The following is a 19,308-nucleotide window of genomic DNA, read 5'->3' as shown; positions in this document are numbered from 1 at the left end:
TCTCTGTTTGAAAAGTCAAAGAGACTGGGATAGAATCTGGCTAGGTAGTAACTGGCATGGCATCCCTCAGGCTTCAAATGCAAATGAAATAGTAGAATTTTGAAAAAGGTAGATCTCCCACAGTTTTGTACTTAAAATAAGACTTATCTTTCCAAAAATTGTTTTGTGTAACATGAAATTAATTTCAGCTCAATTACTATTAGAACATCTGTTAATTTCCATCCCCCCCTTCCATCTGGTTTAAGCACTTCAAATGGCATCTGCTGTCAGTCAAATAGGTTACATATCAAATGTCATCATAAAGACTTAGAAACAAGCCCAAGATATAACTAACAGTTAACTGTAGAGTACTTTTTTTCCAAATGGAGGAGTTATTCTTGCAGGTTTAATAAATCATTAAGATTCTCGCAACTAAAAATCAGCCACCCCACCATTACAAGGATCATTTATTAATGTCTAGTAAAATGGAAATTCTATTGAAAATGAGAAGTTGTTAGGGTATTTTGTTTTGTTTTCTTTAATTTTTGTTCGGGTTAGTGGTGTAGTGGTGGTTTTTCGTTTGGGTTTTTGTAGTGCAGGACTTAAAGAGATGAGTTACAGAATTAGGCTGTTTATTGAAAAAGGATTTTTAAAAGAAAAAGGTTCTTAAATCTTTAAGTGCTGCAGGTTCAGAATTTTTACTTACAACTAAAAAAGCCAGAATTACAACTAAAAAACCCTGTATTTTTAAAATTGAAACAACTAATTATAGGATCTTTTAAGAAAATACTGTAGTACTCAGTATCCAAAATAATGGGCTGTGCTTAGAATGTATTGATTTAATCAGAAACTGATTGAAGACGTAGAGGCGAACACTAAACAATAGGAGCAATGAGGGGTAAAGAACAAGAACATTCATCAGAACTGTTTGCCCGGTTACTTACACTGTTTGCTCACCTACATGTCCTGTGTACATCTTTTAGAGAACCAAGTTGCTGATCTCTGGCCAAACACACAATTCTGCAGTTGCATATTTGACAGAGTTCAGTTATCCTGGCTGTTCTGTGAGCAGATCATGTGTGGAATACTGCACAGAACCATGGCAGCCTTGTGAATGTACCATGCCAGTCTTTTTTGTGGGTAAGTAGCTGAACATTTTACTAACATGACAAAATCTTCTGATTAGTGTAGCATTCATTAAATGGTGACAGATGCTAGTATTAATTACACGTTGAGCGAATCATTTTCCCATTACATTTCTTTTGTTACCAGCCTCATCACTCCAGTTATCAGCCTGCCCTATAAGCAGATTAAGCACCAGACTTTTTTTTTGAGGGTGGGGGATGTGTGTCCATATTCCTTGTTTGACCAAAATGAGTGACTGATCTTTCCTACACTACCCCACCATCTGGATTCCTCTCTTGCACTTTTCAAAACCTGTACTTATCATCTGTTAGACAATTTATAAGAGATGTTTTGAAAGGTTATTTGTGTGGCTCTCTCAAGCCATCTTACATTTAATGTTGAAAGCCACAGGGTTTCAGCTTAAAGCCATCGCTTGCCTTGTACAAACAGATAACATCTATTGTTTTTTGTGATAAACCTTGCCAAATTATAACTGACATATCAAATATTAATTTTACATTTCAAGATTCAAAAACATGTATAGTAAAAGGTACACATGAAACAAATTGCAATCCCTCATGTCAGTCTTGAACAAAAAGATTCCTGTTCTGTGTAATAGTACATGCACTCAAATAAAATGAAAACTATTCACCATTCCCATGAATACTGGCAGGATTCATAGAACACATTTTATGGCCAAGCATTGTTTTTATTTATTATGTTTATTCTGACACGTACACCAACTTCTCCTTCATAACAACTCAGAGCAGTTCCAGAGAGAAAAAAGAAAACAAATAAAAAATAAAATAAAATACAAAATTGAAAGGTACAAATGGTAAAGTCATTCATGGGGAAATAATTTCTGCCATAAACCAAAAGGTTATAAATTGAAAGTTGACAGAGGAGAAGGACATTGGAATAATAACTAATCAAAAGATGATCAAGAGTCATCAATGTGATTTTGGTAGAGAAGCTTAAACACAGTCCTAAAATTTACATCACCCAGGATTTTCCAGAAGACATAAGGAAGGAACAATGCTTTTGCACATGGTACTTGTTAGGCTTATTAAGAATGAAAGTATTAATGGGAATAAGTGCAATGAAAAGATGAGAGTGACCAAGAAGCAGTGAGCCTGTTTCACAAGCAGAGTCTGAAAAAACAAAACAAACCCTATGCAGAGTGCATATTTATTAAATATATCCAATATATCATAAATATATATATACACACATATATACAGAACATTGTTACCTACACACAAGATATCAAAACAAAATAAATGTAAATTAATCTGCATAACTATACTTCTAACCATCAGAGAAGTGATGATCTGGAGCAGTTCTGTGTGAAGCAGCAGAGGAAGAAAATCTTCACTACCTTTGAAACACATCAAATCCCATTTATGCTATGAAGATCTATTATGCAGCTGGATGAAACAGCAGGCACTGGGACTGGATGACCTGAAGTTGTCTCTTTCAGTCTTATATTTCTGCAGTGGAACTGGCAGAGGCCCACACAGGGGAAGTATGTGGAAGAGTTTCTGTGCATTTGTAAAATTATGATTGCTGACTTAAAATAACTACTTGAAAAAAAATATTTTCACTGATGGCTTGGAAGATCTCTCCTTCCACACAATCCATTCACAATGTATTCTGTGAATGCTCATTTATGCAACTAAGTTTCTTGCCCTAACATATTCTCAAGATCTTCTGTATTTGTACAGGGTTATGGTTCTGTGACAGTTTGACTTTATAGTAAGCTCATATCTGGAAATCCTGGCCATGACCACAGGTACACAAGCCTTGGAGCTTTATAACACGTGCCCAGTAAATTGATAACTTCATCTTGAAGGAGCTGAATTTACTGCTTGTGTAAATTCCAAGTAGACCATTCAAAGAAAGGCAACATTGGACAGAATTATGGGAGCTTTCATATAAATCCACTATGCAGCCACAAACCCCCCTTTTTGCTTTTAAAGAAAAACAACAGACAGTTCTGAAATCACTCACTTCCAAGAAAGGGGCTATTCTAAAAGGAGCAGGTTTCAGCACTCATGTAACCCTGTGCCAGGTTGGAGGCTTAGACTGTGAGGCCTTTCAGGCAAAGACTGTTATTTATTAGGAGACTGCAAAATAGCACACTGGGAATGTGAACCAACAATGAGGCCTGCTCCATGCTAACCCAGGATGGCTAAATATATTTTATGTGAGACACAATTTGGAACATCAGTGATGCATATACCTTCTACTGCTATTTTTGACAGGTCTCTTCTCAGGAGATTCTACAGCCTGTAGAAAGGTTAACTAGCATATAGAAATTTTACATATACAGAAGTTAAAACTGGAGACACTACTTATGTGAGGGTGTTTTGAGGAGTAAAGAATTAAAATTTGAGCGAATTGGGAAATTTTGCTGGAATCAGATACATTAGCTTCAGAAAATACAGTGATATATTCAAATACATACATCCACATAGTGCACAATACTCAAATGATCTTATTGCCATAAAATCACAGCTGAATTTTTCAAACACTCTAACCAAATGATTTTTAATGACATCAAGTTCCTGGTAATGCTTTGTACAATGAACATTTGCAGAACATTTTGAACTTACAGTGACAGTTATGAAGCTTTTTTTGCATGGTTTATGTTAACTGACTTTGGTTTGTTTTCAGGATATATTTGGGCAGCTGAAAACAAACTCAAGAATAGATACCTGAAGTGTGTGACAGGAAACAGACATGAGATCCAAAAACCTGAAGACAGAAATAATAATAATAATAACAATCATCTTATTTTTATTATCTGAGTGTGACAATGAATAGCAAAGACCCCACAACACTCAGTCACATTCCACAGACAAGCAGGGCACTGGTAGGATTCCTAGAGGTCAGTGGGACAGACCCACTACAAGACTTCAGCTACTCAAAAGCACATTTCCCCGTTATTGTGCAGCAGTTCTTCCCTGAAAGAACATATGTTCATTATTTTGGCTTACTTTATGAACACAAACTGAAAACTTCCTTCTAGTTTAAAAATGTTGTGGGTTTTTTTTTTTTTCTGTCGAGACATTTAAAAAACTTTCTCAGAAAGGTTTCTGAAACTTTACATCTTCTAAATCAGTATGTTCAGCTTGAGACAAGCGTTTGTATTTGTCACTCTAATAAAGTAAGTAAACTAAGTAAAAAATGGGTAAAAATGAAACAGAGATTATAGTATATTTTCATTTTTATTTCATAATCTTATCAACTCATAATCATATTTGTTAAATTTTGCTTGTTTACTGTCCAACATTTCTCATTGATGATTCTACTAGATTACTCTAAAAAATACTCATATCACACATTTTGTGGGATTTTTTAAAGCAAAGGTTAAAAAAACTCTTCCAGGATATTTAGCATTATATATGTAGTATTTCTGTGTTAGAAAAACCAGTTATCTACACTGGTGAATGGCAGGACACCAAACATCTTCAGGTACAATGTGGAAAATATATACAGCCTTCCCATTCCCAGATGTTAATTTTATGTTCTTGGAATGACATGTTAGATTATTGCTTACCCCTCTGCCTTAAGTCTGATTACCCCGAAAGGGCAGCTAAATTTATTTTTCTTTAGAAGGAATACTTAAGGATTTGTTATTTATTTGCATTAAATGTTGCATCACATTTATTTGTGAGGCATTTTCTGAGACTAGAGTTATGTAATTTCTGAGAGTAGACTTATGTCTGTTTTATGGGTACAAAATCACGTTGTGTATATACTACTTCGCAAGGCTACTAACTCACCATTTTGAAACATTTCTATTTCCTCCTTTCCTCTGGTTCCTCACCCAGAGCCCCATCTCACAGGCTCAGGAAAGTCCACGTAGAAGGAATCTCCCACATATTGAGGCTCCTCGTCTAGACGAACTTTCGCCCATGCCTGGAAATACCCATTTTGGTGGCCAGCCCTCACGCAGCCAGGCGTTCCCCAGCCCTCAGGAGACCAGGCCAGCGGCACTTACTGGTGGCTCCTCCCGGGCCGCTTCCTGGCGGCGTTAAGGGAGCCCCTCGTCCTGCCCCGGCGCGGAGGGGCTCCTTCCCCAAGGACAAGCCCTCGCTAAGGGCGCTGCCGCCTCAGGCTGCTGGTCTGCCCTCCTTCCTTCCTGGGCGGCGGAGAGAGCGGCAGCCCCGCGCGGCTCCGCCGCCGCCATTTTGGGACGCTGGCGGGCGGTCTCCATGGTAACCAGGAAGGGGCGGACATCGCGCGGGGTCACCGCTAGCCCGGCCCCCTCTTAAAGGAGCAGCCGCGGCGGCCCCGCGGTGCCGGGCAGGGTCTGACCCCCGCCGCCGGTGCCACCAGCGACCCGCGACCCGGCCGCCCCCCGGCCGCCCCGAGGGGGAACATTCCCGCGGACCCGAGGTGACGACCCCGGCGGAGGGATACCGACCGCCGCCAGCGGCTCCGCCGAGCGCAGCGAGCGGGCCGCGCTCCGGGCCGCGGCGGGGGCTGCGCGGGGGGCGGCAGCCGGGGCAGGGGCCGCCCGCCGACCCGGGGCGCGCGCGGGCCCCGGCGGGGCCCCGGCACCAGGAGAAAGTAGTCCGGCGGCCTCCCCCTCGCGCCGCTGGAAGGGGTTCGGCGGCGGAGGCGGCGGACGAGGCGTCGCTCGGTGCTGCGGCTTCAGCTGATAATTGAAGGGAAGCGAGGCGGCTGCTGCCGGGAGGAGGGAGGCACGGAGCGTCTGCGGAGGCCGCACCGGGACAAACTAGGTACCCGGGGCCCCTCCGCTCGGTCGGGGGGCGCCGGGGGGGCGGGCGCGGGGCGGCGGGGCGCTCGCTGGGCCCCACGGCGACTCCGGGCCGGGCCTGTTGTGTCATCCTGGCATTAGTCGAGCTGCCCTTCCTGGCGGCCCGGGGCAGGGGGAGGGGAGCGGCGCCATCCCGGAGCATTGTTGCAGATGAGGGTGGGGGGGCGAAGGGGAGCCGGGAACGACACGGCGCCGCGCTGGTGAGTGTGTGGGGCGGCCCGGAGGGCTGGAATGGGGCCCTCCCCGTGGAGTGAAGGGGTGGAAACGGAGCTGACAAAATGGCCAGGCGGTCCCCGAGCCTGCTGCAGGGACATCTCTCGCCCCCCCACCCCGGGCAGGGGTGCCGGGGGCCACCTGGCCTCTCCCGGGCCGCCCGGCGGGGAGGGGGCCGGCAGCGCGGCCGCCCCTCCGTGGGCCCTGTGTAGCTGCTGATACAAAAGGGCAGTGTCAGTGTTGACACTGCCGTGCCGATTTCGATGCCCTTCCCCGTCTTCCCTCCCCCACTCCGCTTGGCCCCCTTTTCCTCTGTGGTTCTTTCTTTCCCACCCCATTTTTATTATTATTTTTTTCCCTCTAAAGAAGCTAAGGAATATCTTAAAGGAAAAAATAGCAATTTCTTTTTCTTTCCATCCTGCCCAGCTCGGTAAAAATGCTAAACAATCGGCCGACGTCCATATTTCACAAGCTTTTTTGGGGGGAGGAAGAAGGTGGGCAGAAAACGGAGGCGCCCGTGGGGTCGGAGTCACAAAGCTGGCTGCCCACGAAAGGGATTATTTTCGAAGCTAAATGTTTTCGAGCTGATGTTTTTCTTGTTTTCAGTCAAGAAGCAAGTTGCCTGGTTCTTGCGTTTGCTTGCATAATGCGTCGTACTTGGAGGCTGATCAAACGCTGGGTTCTGCCTTTCCTGCCTGGCTCTTCCTCCTTCCCTTTTCCCGGGGGGCTGGGTAGTGGGACAAGTTTGGGGGGGCTGGTGGCACTGGGGCTCCCGGCTGCTGCCCCGGTGATCCGGGGAAGGGAAGGAACCGAGGCCGGGGCTCTTGCCAGACCTACAGGCCCGTCTTCCTGTGTCCAACTTTTTTATTGTTCCCCCTTCCCCCTTCCGAGTGCACGGCTCTCCGGCAGGCGGGGGTTTGCACGGCTCGGGAGTCCCGAAGTCTAGACGGGGAACCGGAAAATAATAGGGGAAAGAATGGAAAGTTATGTCAAGGGCTTTGGGGGAAAAACATCGACGTATCGAACAAAGGTCCTGCCTGTGTTGGAGAGAGAGGCCTGCATGTGAGGCCTGATTGTGTCGCATTTACACACGGGGAAGAAATGAGTGCTTGGTACTGGCCTAAATTTATTCTGTAAGTCTGGCATGGAACTTAGGAACGCTTTCAGAGAGTGTGTAGTTTGTTTTGGGAGTGTTTTTATTATGTGTAGCAATCCAGTAACAATTTTATTTTAAATCCTTTTTTTTCCCTAAAAAGACAGTTAAGGTTGTTGTTTTTTTTTTCTTCCTGTCTTGTTCAGCAGAAATAATATTGATTCAGAGCTTCTAGCACTGTAATGCAAAACTTTACTCAAACAGAGTAGTTTCTACAGTTTGTGTTGTGTGTAATACAAATTTTGAGCTTCTTGATGCTTTAAAGGTAGCCATAAAGAGGAGTTGAGTAGTTACCAGCTGGTAAATTTGAAGTATATCTATCATAAGGAGAAAGAAAAGGAATTCTGAGTACTTAAATTATTTTTTCAATATTTTCTTGTGGGAATTGACATATATGTATATACTTTTGTAAGACTTTAAAAGCTAGCAAGCATTGCTGTGATTATTTCTGTTTATCTCTGGTATAGTCTTTCCTTTCCAGTTCTCTTTTCTTTCACTCCCAAAATTACTTCCAATTGTACAGCGTTGGGATTTTGGTTTGGATTGGTTGTTCTTCTGGTGGGTTTTTTTTTGTTTTTTTTTTTTAAATTCAATTTCTCAGGTTTCTGAGATTTATTTAAAGATTTTTGTTAAATTAAAAGTTTTTAAACAAGTTTTCACTGGAAAATAACTAGAGCTTTCTACTGTTTGGTGGCCTACTTAATAAATACTGATAAGACTTAAATATATTTATGAAAATATTAGTAATTCAATTTTTGCAGCTGATACTTTAACAAAATATGTTCTATTTAAACTAGAAGTTTTAAAACAGTGGTCTGGTGAATAAATTCTGTAAATAATGCTTAAAGTTTTTTGTAATATACATGGTTTTAACTTTTAGTAGTTTCTATGTTTGTAAAATGCAGCTGATCGTGAGTGGATCAATTATTTTGATTGTATATGTAAAAGTATTTTTAATTTTTATTGTTTGGTGTATCTTATTGGTGTGTTAGAAATATAGGTAATCAGATTTTTTTTTTTTCCATTCTTAGGGTCTTTCTGAGAAAAATGAGTAGTAAACTTGAATTAACAACCTTTAAGTCTTCAGTCTCCAGATGGTTTCATAGGTAGGAACCTAAACATGTCTTAGCTGTTAGTAGAAAGACTGTAGGTCATCCACAGTGTGACATTACTGCTTATTAATATAGAGATCTACTTCAGTAGGAGTGCCAACCTGTTGAGTAAGCGCTTATGAAAATGGGGTCTTTTTATGTCTTGCACAAGTTTTTCAGGTCAAAGTGACCATTAGGGGAAATATTTTGCATCTTCCCAGTAAATGAATAATCAAAGCTGTCATTCCTAATCAGGAATCATGTACAAATTTTTGTTGTTTATTTGTTTTTTTTTTGTTTTCTTTTTTTGTGTTTCTTTTTGCTTAGTTGGTTTTTTTTTTTTTAGTTTTCCTTTTTATATTGTACTTTATGCTCTGGGTTTGAAGATATCAGTCGGATATCACAGAAAAAAAAACTGATGAAAACTTGTTCTTAAAAAATCATTCCTAAATTTGAGGCCTAAAGCTATAGGTGACAACAACACTATTCCTTCTGCAGCAGTGTAGCAAAAATAAAATGCATTTGTCTTTAATACTGTCAGTGGAGACATGATGAATTTCCATGTGGATCCTTACATCACTGATAAGCACAGTTACTTACTCTGCAGCAGTCCAGAAACATAACCTGACTAAATTAATTTTGCTTCTAAGTGGTGAAGCTGAAGCAGAAGTAGGAAAGTTAAATAAACTACATGTTTGTACCTAATTTGTAGCCGAAAGAATCTCACAGCTCTCTGTGTTAATATTGTATTTATAACCATGCCATATTTTCTAATAAACTAATTGGTAAACATCACACAGAGCACTTTTGATCATGGATCTGTCTTGTCACACTGGGGCTAAATTATTGTGACAAAGTATAATCAAATACTGAAGTTGCACAACATAGCAAAGTATGGCATTGGCAAAAACTTAACACAGAATGTTTCTGGGATCTCCTGTTGGCCTGTTGGATGATCAGTGTCCTGTTCATCACTTGTCAAATTAGTAACACTCCCTAAAAAGCACTTTGTTGACTCTGTTATTCTCTTTTCATCAAGGTGTCACTGCCCCATTCAGTACTGACTCTGAAGGTAGTAGTACATTGGATTTTTTCCTTTTTTTTGCTAGAGTAGCATATTAGCTTTCACTGAATATGCTTAGTTTTCTGAAGAAGTAATATTTTAAATGTGCTCTTAATATTTTAATCACTACAGAGTATCACAACAGATTTTTGGCAGACTTCTTGCTGAGAGTTTGCATAGCTCAGTTTTAACTTAGGACATGAGGTTGGTAACTGCAAAACAAAGTAATAACTTTTTTCCTAGTGATGTATTTTTTTTCAATTTATATGGGATGAAGTGCTTCTCAAGGAGCAAAACTATTTCAGAGTTCTCAGTTGTCAGCAATAACGAAAAAAATGCCTGTATGTAGCCACTTGTCTCAGGATCACTTTTTTTAACAAAACAGTAGCTGAATTAATGCTTCAAAGCTATCTTCTGTAAATAAAGAAATTTTAGCTATGTATCAAATGTACAGTGTCTGTGGAGGACAGGGCTAAGTCAACTGGCTTCTCCTGCCTGCTTTTGGATACCAGCAATGGTTGGTTTAATACGAAGTTCAGTTTGAGGAGCAATTGTTCTCCTAATCCTGCCATTGAGTTGGTAGAGTCCAACTGTGTAAATATGCAGTCATATTCTCCTTCAAATCTGTTTGGCACCCAGGGTTCAAGCGCCCAGAACCATTATGTTCATTCTCCTTGTCTGTGATGAGGCTTGTCTTGCAAGGTAGTGACTCTTGCTAATCTAACTTGACTCATGAGGATACTTGGTTCAAATATGGCAGCAAAATGCCTTGAGAGCAGTAGATGGTCAACTCTAGAAGGAAAAATGGAAATACTATTTTTGTTACAGAAGAAATGGGAAACTTAGGTGTATAATGAAAAAAGTTAATCATGATAGTTTAATACTGGACTTCAATATTGAAGATGTCTGAGAAGCCATAGTTGACCTCAGTTGCTCCAGAGAAGCCTGTCTTGTTAGGATTCATACAGTAAGCCTGTTTGGAAAGGACCTCAGGAAGTTAATCGGCCCTTCTCACATTTGACTTCTATCCTTGAATAGTTTTTCATTGATTGCAACCTGATAAAAAGGGCTCCATTTTCTTGAGTGATAGGTAAAGAGAAAAAACCCCAAACCTTACAAACATACAGAGGTATGCGTGCAGAGGAAACTGGATTCTGTCAGTGTGGTTCTATCAGTGTGTAGTAATATGATGCTGGATCATGGACTGGGCGGGGGGAAATCGCATTTTTCTCAAGTGTTTTCTGAATTATTTGCTTTGATAGTGTCCACAATAAAGACACATGCTGAACTGCAGAGGTCTGACCTTCATAAAAGGTATGAAAGGATCTGACTCATCTTCTGGAATGTGAACCTTGAGTTGTAGGGAGCAACTTGGTGTTTCAAAATGGAAGCTGAGGTCCCTGGTACTTTTTGAATAAGATAGCTTGATAGTTTTTTTTTTAAGACCTGAAAGGCAAGGTATATTTGACATCTGTTCTGCTTTCAGAGCAACTTGTTGCTGGCAACTTGTGTTGTATTGCATGAAGTCCAAATAACTAAACTTAGTGTAAAGAAGGGCAATGGCAAATAGTTGCTAGACTTCTGTAAAGCTGGAAATAAAAGAATACAAACATGTTCTTTATTTTCTGATGTATGCATTTTATTTTTGGGAACAAAAATGTTAAACTTTCAGGAGGCTGTCAAGCCCTGAGGTGGGCATTAGACTTAATATGAGCAGTGTGCACCTCCTTCAGTTTTGTGGCTGGCTGTTTGAAGCATGGTTAATATCAATTTGTATTAATGCAGAGCAGTAACTTAATTTTTTACCTTGATTTTCAGGTGTAGCTTTTAATAGTAAAACTCTTAGGAAAAATGTGTCTGTGACAAACTCATGCCCCAAGGTAACTAGGTGTAGATTTAACTATGTTTGCTTTTAGAAAGCATGTATGGTGTTTTGTTCTCCCTCATTTTTCTCTGTATCTGTCTTCTGTCTTGCTTGCCTTACTTTGAGCTTGCACTAGTTTGTCTGACCTGTTCTGGGCAGGAGAAATGATCTCTCAGTACGTGGGCTTTTATGTGCTTGAGGTCTATTTTGTACCTCTGCTCTAGTCCAAGACTGCTTAGATGTAAAAGTACAGGTAAATAAGTGTGGAAATAAAAAATACACTCTTGTATAGTACCTTCTGAGTTGAAAACATTTGAGGTTTTTTTTTAGGATAAGGAGCAACATAAATGAGTTGAAGCACCAAAAAAGGAAATATGTAAGCAATGCATAGTAACACTAGTGAGGGTGAGCTCTGATATTCCCCATGCCTGCCCTCCTCCCCCTTCCCTCCAACCCTGAAGAAAAGGAAAAACACACACCTGCATCCCACCCACTCATCAAGGGACTTGAATTACACGTCCGTGATACTGGTATAATGATTAGTTGCTTACTTTAACTCCTGCACTTAGTGAGGAGAAGCTCTCTTTACAGTATATATGCCTTTGTGGAATATGTGGTAGATGTGTGTTTTTGGACAAGGTAATATTGTAAGATGTGGTTAATGTCAGGGCTGGAGGATGGAATCTTATCCAAGTTAATAATGTTCTGTGTCTTCTAATGTCAAATCCCTTATGTAATTAGCTTATTCAGTGCAGGGAGTGTCCTGTCCTGGAAGGTGTGTGCAGTGTAACTGAATCTTCTGATCACAGGTGAGATGTGGCTGTGCATTTAAAGAGAACAAATGAAGAAAGTAATCGAGGGTGCATATTAATAGGCTGTATGCTGAATTTAAACTTGGAACACTGCCTTCCTTAGAGAGTGTTTTCTTCCTCTTCATTTTGAGGATACACTTTATTTATAATCAACTTACTGACTGCAAACTGTGATTTCTCCTTAAAACTTCACTTGTCTTGAGCTTTGCAGTTGTTTCAGGTGTGATGGCTTGATGAACTCCCCCATTGTACAGGGGTGAGGGGAAGGTAGGAAATCGCTCAGCTGAACAAGGACAGCAGGCAGTCATAAGCTGTGTCAATAAGCCTGAGTGAACAGCACCTGAGAAGCAGCTACATAGCTAGGTAGGTACGTATGAGATCTTTAAGTTAAACAGCTGGAGAAAACACAATTTCAGATGAATCTATTTAATGAAAGGGATGGAAGCTGCATAACTTCAGCAAACTTTAAGCCACAATTCCAAATGTTACAGCTTGTGCTTTAAAGATTTGTTGTAGTCTGTTCCACAGTGTATTTCAGGTTTGTGATGACGAGTGCTACTATATCTTACTCTGGTAATTCTGTATCAACAGTATTCTGCCTGTTGTAATTATCAGATAATAGTCTACAATCAAAGACTGGTAATAAAAATTAAGACTGGCGTTATACCATAAGATTGTGGATTAGAGAAGTTTGTTTCATTCCCTTACTCAGTTAAAAGAAGCTTGTCAGAAGAACAGATACATTCCTTTGCCGAAAATAAGATAGGGAATACATGTTCGTCAAATTTCCTCAATGGCAGCTCTTAAGTTGCTATAGCTCTCCTCTATATTTGTAGACTTAAAAATGAACATAGTCTTGCTGGATACCTGACTCTTGACAGCTCCTCAGAACTTTCACCAGCACTTTGTAACTGGAATTGGAAGAAGTGTGTTATGGGAAATGCCATTGCACACCTCAGTCGGCATGTTTAAATGCTCCATGGAGTGGGTGGAAGCTGGGCTCTCTTCAGATTAGCTGTGAAGAGGAAAGATGAATTTTGTGAAATCTATGATGTGAAGGAATGGTGCCACTTTAATGCCTTCTGTTAATGCTGACATATTTGAGCACTATGGCCATATTTTTTTTTTTAATAGTTTAGAGGTTCTTGGCATATTGTCCAAATCAAACTGGAGTTGAAACAGAATGGGCACTGAAAATTCCAGCTTTATTTTGCTTTATAGAGAAGAACTCAGGCTAGACCCTGAGAACTTTATATTTAAAAACTTGAGGTAAATAGAAGTTTTTGGGAATGCGCTTAAACTAAATGTAAAGTTGCCTGTGAGACTCCACTGAAGTAACAGGCAAAGTAATCTCTGTCACTTTCGAAATACAAAGCAGTGACCATGCTTGTTGCTATACTTCATGGCTTCCAGAGGTTGCCTGGAGGAAAGTACATTCCCTGCATGCTTTTCCTCTGTCACAGGCTTAGCCAAAAGCTGTTAAAACTATTCTTGTAGTTTAAGTAAAGTAGATTCCTATTAAGTAACAAGTCAATGGATAAACAATTGTATCATCTGTTTTTCAAAACTTCTTAGTTCATGTCTTTTATTCAGATGAAGTCTTGGGTTTATATCAGATTGAGATCTTAAGCATAAATGCCAGCTGTGATTCTTGCTGGTAGCACCTGTAGTGTTACCAGGAACACTGTCAACTTCCTCGACCTGTTCTGAACAGTCTGCCTGTGCTAAACTAGTGTTGCTTCTGTTTGTGGCATCTGTTTGTTGCAGTTTCACATCTACCTTTCAATTACTGGAAACCCTATTAGGATTCATCTGTACTGTTGTATTAGTTAATTAATTTTAATTGAATTAATTTTAATCCTATTTTAGTGGTGTTGGATCATCTTAAAAACTTATCAGAAGTAAGCCATCACTCTGCATGACCAATTTGTATAGTGTGTTTTAATTTAAAAGCTGTTCCCCTTCAGCTAAGGAATGGTTTCTTCCTTAGACACACAGGTTTGCAATACTGTTTTTCCTTTACCAAAATGATGTCAGGCTGTTTGGAAAGTCAGCTCAGTAAGATAGCAAATCAAAACCAGATAGCAGGTGATAGTGCTAATTGATCTAACAGCAGAGTTCAATTAGTATTTTGACTTTCTGTTCTGTAACCCATTTTGAAACATCATTTGAGTTGAATGTTAGAAATTCAATTACAAAATTTATCTGCTGCACTTTCATAGGACTTGTATGTTTTTGCCTGCTATTTCTACATGGAGCTCTTTCCACAAATGGAATAACTGGTTTGGTTTTTGGAATATATTAACTTTGGCAAGTTTCCTCACCACCCCCCCCCCCCCCCCCCCCCCCCCCCCCCATGTGGCAGATATCAAACATGAACATATGGGCATGGAGTGACACAGCAATAGAAGGATCAAGCTGGATAAACAACCTCTGCACAGACTAACCCTATCCAAAAGTGTGGTATATGGTTTGTGGTTTTTTATTTTTAAATCGTAGAACTGGCTGCTTACTGCAGTAACTTGCTTTGTGGAGGGCTGTCTTCCGCCTCCCCTTTCCCAGGAGAAGGTGTGGGATCAAGTTTTCTCTCTTCAGTCATAACAGAGCTTCAGTGGTAGGTACCATGGGAAAAGAAGGACTGGAAAAGCTTCATAAATTGTAGATAATAAAGGTGTTGGCTTCTTTGCAGTGTCTTCTCTGACTTCTTACACCTTCTGGGAAAGAGAATGGCTTTTACAATAGCAAGAATGGTGTTCTAGTTACTTCTTTAGCCGAAAGATCCAAAGTGGGGGGGACTAACTTTTTGTAGGAACTGAGCCTTTGAAGAGATTTTTGTACCTGAGCAGCACGATCATCTCCTCTCTTTGGTGGGCATAGTAGGATAACACAACGTGTTGTGTTGCGTTTACAACTTTTACAGTTGTAAAGACAATGAAGACTCTCTGGGAGTAGGCTTAGTAAGAAACCTCGTACTTGCCTTCTTAGTTCTTCAGTCTTCCTGGGATAGTCCTTCAGCATGTCATGTATGAAAATTTAGGATCATCTTATTTCCAGCCTCAAAGTTCCTCTTGTTTGCCTGCTAACTGCATCAATACTATACTCTTTATTTTCTTCTGTTGATGTTTTACTCTTAGCACTTTCAGTAAGTGTTTACGATCTTGTTGCCAGGCTAAACAGTACAGGTTTTATTAGTTAACTTCTTTAAGATCACCCTTCTAGTTTTCAGGTGGAATTCCTGTCTCTTGACAAAGGCCCACTGTGATGGGATAGAATATTCAAGATAAACACTGTTTTTACAAAAGCATTGAGAATTCTCAGTTATTTTGTAATGGTGTATACATCTAAGCATTGGTTCCTCTTCCACACCTCCTCCCCCATTCCCCTGCAGCATCACTCTGGGAGGAACTGGAACATGCAATCACTAATGGTTAGGTCAGCTGACAGGGTGTGGCTTACAGTAATGCTTTTTGGGTTCAGTACTGAAGTACAGCATCTCCATATTGTGTGGTAATATTGTACTTCACAGCATTGCAAGTGGCTCTTCAGAATAATTTACTGTTCCATATTTTGATATATCCTTAATATTTTGGGAGGGGGACAGAGGCAAGAAAAGGGAACTTGCAAGTTCTGATAATTTTGGAAAAAGGGGAGTTTTGTGGGAGCAGCTCTGTCTAGATAACTATATCACCTGTGTAGTTATTTGGAAATAAGCAAGTCTGTAATAATAATAAAGCTTTCATCTTGGTTCATAGTTTTCTTTTATGGGTAATAGTCTTCCATCATTACAAACACTTCCTGTTAAACTTTTGCAATGATGCAATCTGTTTGGATGCTATTTAACAGCAACTTAAATACTCTTGGGTTTAACGAAACAGAAATAAAATAATGAATGACCTTTCTCTTGTTAGCCAGGAATTAGTAGCAAAGTGTCCAGAGTTCTGTCAAAAAACAAAATATTTTGTTTCTGGAGTCTGTTGATGTTCTGTCATTACTGAAGTCTGATTACAAGATTTAATACCATTACAGGTTAGACGTTATTGTCTGCCTTCAAGTGTTAAAAATGTTTAAGCACTCACAACTTACAGAGACAGTATTTTTCAGAACCTTGGGCCTTTGATTGCCCTTTCAGAGTACCTGCGAGTATTATAAGTTCAGCTACGTCTGAATGGTAGAATGTTTTTACTTGAGTGTGTTTGCTGTAACACAGCTTTGAAGCCCACTGGGTGAAAGCTGTAGTCCTCATCAAAGAGTACTTTTTTGCTAAACATTGAAACTTTTGTTCTGTCTATGTAAGTTCATGGAGTAAACAAATACAATGTCATGGCACTACTGACATAGGGAAGGAAGGTAGGCTGTCCTGTGAAAAGTACTTGAAAAAAATAGAATTTGTTTCTCAGGAAAGGAAGATGGCCTATTCCTAGAAATACAGTCAGAACTCAGGATATCTCTTTAAATAATAATTTGTTTTTTAAAGCAAGGAGACAATTCTTCCTTACTGTATTTTTTGTACTGCTTTAGGTTGGAGGGCTTTAAATGCCTGATTTTTGTGTAAAATACCTAGTTGCCAGCTAAAGGCTAAATTGAGGAGAAAGTGAACTAAAAATACGCAAAAGTACGCAACAAATATGTACAGGTGTTCACTTTTCATGCACTGGTTCTAGCTGTGTTGTCATAAATGTTACAGCTGTACCAGGAAAGATAGTTACTCCTGTGGGAATGAATCTGTGTGCTTATGTCCCTTAAGGGAAAGCATTGTAAAGATGTTAACCTGCTGTGCCTAAGCTTTGAACAACTGAGTCAAGGAATTCAAGAATCCACAGTTTTGTGCCTATGGATTCAGGAATGCTGCTCAGAGATCACTAAGTGTGACATGTAGAGAAGATGCAAGCTACTGTATTGCCTGAAGTTTTCATCTAACTCTGTGAGACATAGTTGAGTCAGGGCTTGTGAGCCCCTATTCTTGCTTTGTGTGTATGATATACCTGGTTAAAAAGCCTTCTTCGGAAGGGTTTGGACTTTGTTGACAACATCAAATGCAGGATGTGACTAGTGCAAGCCCAGACCTGTGGCAGCTAGAAGCAGCAGCTCAACCTGTGGCAGAATGTAGTGATCTAAATGTTTAAGTGTAGCTTAGATGCTTTCAAAAGCAAGATAATTTGTTACTGCTGAACAGTATTCTAGGTTATGACAGCAAACTAGAATTGCAGTTGCTCTTGGGGTGTTTGCTCTATTGTTGGGAAGGTTGGTGGCCCAGCTTTGAAGTGGGAATAACTTGAAAATGTGAATTTTTGACTGGCTATCATTTAAACTGTTTTGTTCTTTGTACTTGAGTAGACTGGAGTAGTCTTTGTGGTGGGAGAATGGAGGAGAAGCTGATGAAATTTCAAGTTGCTTCATCAGAATTCGATAAGTTTAACTTGTGACAATTGGTGATAGCTCAAAGTGTCAGGTTTTAAATTGTCTATGTCAACTTGTACAGAAGCAATCTATATTTTTGACCAAGCCTCTAAGTTTCATGTGCTGGATTTTAACATGAAAATGGTCTGCATGGGCATAATAGTGAAGCTAATGGTTGTACTCTATCCCCATACCCTCTGAGGTATGTAGAACTTTGGATAAATACATGTAATAGTTGGAAACTACCGACTTCCATGTAGGTTTGCATTAGGGAAACTAACTTCCCTTCCTATTTTATCTAGGTGACCATACTCACTAGGATGTCTACCAAGAAATGTAGTTGGGATTTTTAGCTTCCATCAGTTCTTGGTATTCGGAAGATGTAATGGAGTTCAGATGAGTAGCTGCATAGTGCAGACTCATGGCTCTAATGCCCTCAAGTGTGGCCTGTTTGTTTTCTCCCATTAGTCTGTGCTGTAACTTCAGTAGTGAGTTAAATATTGTATGAAGAGTATAAGGAAGTGTAATCACCACTAAGCTTAGAATTAATGGAGTTAAAAAAAAAAACAACCAAAAAACAAATAGGTGTTTGGCTTGGAATGTCTGTCATACTTGAATATGTACAGAATGTTTATGCTGTCATTTTAATTAAAAAAGTATCCATTATAAATCACAGACTATGATGCTACAGCTGAAATTTTTTCTTGGAAGTAAAAAAGTATTTCTGAAACTTTCAGGCTCTTATCATGCAACTGTTTAGTTTAATACAATAAATTCTACCATGTTAGTAATATGCTAGTGGCATATTCTGCCTTTGATATAAGAAAAAACAACTCTAGACTTCTGTTTTGAAAATTCAATGTTATATGCTTTATATCCTCCACTTTCTAAGAAAATAGACATTTAATAGGAAATAGCTTCAATTAGTTTTTCATAGGTAGCTGCATGTTTGGAGAGCAGTGTTTTCATCAGCTTTCAATTCTGTGGAAGAAGTTTGTGTTGGACAAATCAGGCTGTTTTCAAATAGCAGTACACAATGTCTGTGTCCCATCACTGGTCTGTCAGGAGAGCCGTTAAATACAAAGTAATCATACAGATAAATCTTGAAAAGCATCCAAAGTTGGTGCAATTAATTTGGCATCTTTGGTAGCTAATAGGGATTGAGGTGTTCTCCTGGCACCTCATCCCAGTAGTTGATGGGAGAAAAGACATATTTCCAATACTTGACATGGGGAAACAGAGATGTTGAAGATTAGCAGAATGCTTTTTTGCTCATTAATCATATGTGGGATGGGAATGTGTGTACTCTCAGCTAAGTGTCTTCAGTTTGCAAAACAGATGGAAGTGGAAGAGAGGTTGCAGCCTTTAGGAAATATGTACATTTTATGTTTGATATATAGGATACCGTGCAGAGGGGAGGGAAGAAACTGGGCTCGCTTCTGGGCCTACAGGTATTTTTTGTCTTTCTTTACAAGCTTGTCTACTTCATATTCTTTCTTTCCCTAAAACCACTCCATTCAGTGTATTTTTTTCCTAAAGTGTTTTAAAGTGTTATTTCATCTTGCATCATGATAAAGCTGCCCTCTCCAGTTAAATATAATTTTGTTTCTCTTCCTTACTAGTGCATTTTATTAAATGGCTTATAAGAGGATGAGAGTAAAGAGGATGATGTGGAGTAGTTCTGGAGTGTCTTATGGATATTCTTTAAAGAAAAAAACCGAGACCACAAAAACAGACCAGAAGAAATCTTGCATGGGAATTGAGTGAACTTTTCTTCCAGTTCAGTGTGGTATTAACACTATGGGGTTATTTTCATGTTTGC

General features: G+C 39.9%; 1 protein-coding gene and 1 long non-coding RNA gene across 51 annotated transcripts in view; one reads left to right on the top strand and one right to left on the bottom strand.

The window, feature by feature from the left end:
* Positions 1–1,792: 1,792 nt before the first annotated feature.
* LOC111933524 (uncharacterized) lies at positions 1,793–5,199 on the bottom strand. The gene is made up of 3 exons (XR_015274721.1): positions 5,111–5,199; positions 4,893–5,028; positions 1,793–4,070 (listed from the first exon to the last, which is right to left on the bottom strand). It is a non-coding gene; the product is annotated as an uncharacterized LOC111933524 (long non-coding RNA).
* A 98-nt stretch (positions 5,200–5,297) lies between these two features.
* TRIP12 (thyroid hormone receptor interactor 12) overlaps positions 5,298–19,308 on the top strand; it is an 80,070-nt gene continuing 66,059 nt past the window's right edge. For 6 of the 50 annotated variants that reach the window (XM_086844959.1, XM_086844947.1, XM_086844955.1 and 3 more), the window contains exon 1: positions 5,661–5,855. The gene's annotated coding sequence lies outside the window, so the exon portion shown is untranslated. Of the gene's footprint in view, positions 5,856–5,904; positions 6,094–8,290; positions 8,366–9,389; positions 9,423–10,675; positions 10,728–11,231; positions 11,294–11,607; positions 11,683–12,018; positions 12,087–12,300; positions 12,453–14,473; positions 14,704–19,308 lie in introns of those variants that run through there. The other 44 variants (XM_086844957.1, XM_086844938.1, XM_086844920.1 and 41 more) reach the window with 27 other exon arrangements.

The sequence above is a fragment of the Cyanistes caeruleus genome, chromosome 10 (assembly GCF_971803275.1).
Source record: "Cyanistes caeruleus chromosome 10, bCyaCae1.hap1.1, whole genome shotgun sequence".
NCBI classification, from domain to species: Eukaryota; Metazoa; Chordata; class Aves; order Passeriformes; family Paridae; genus Cyanistes; species Cyanistes caeruleus.
This window is presented reverse-complemented; position numbering and strand designations above follow the sequence as displayed.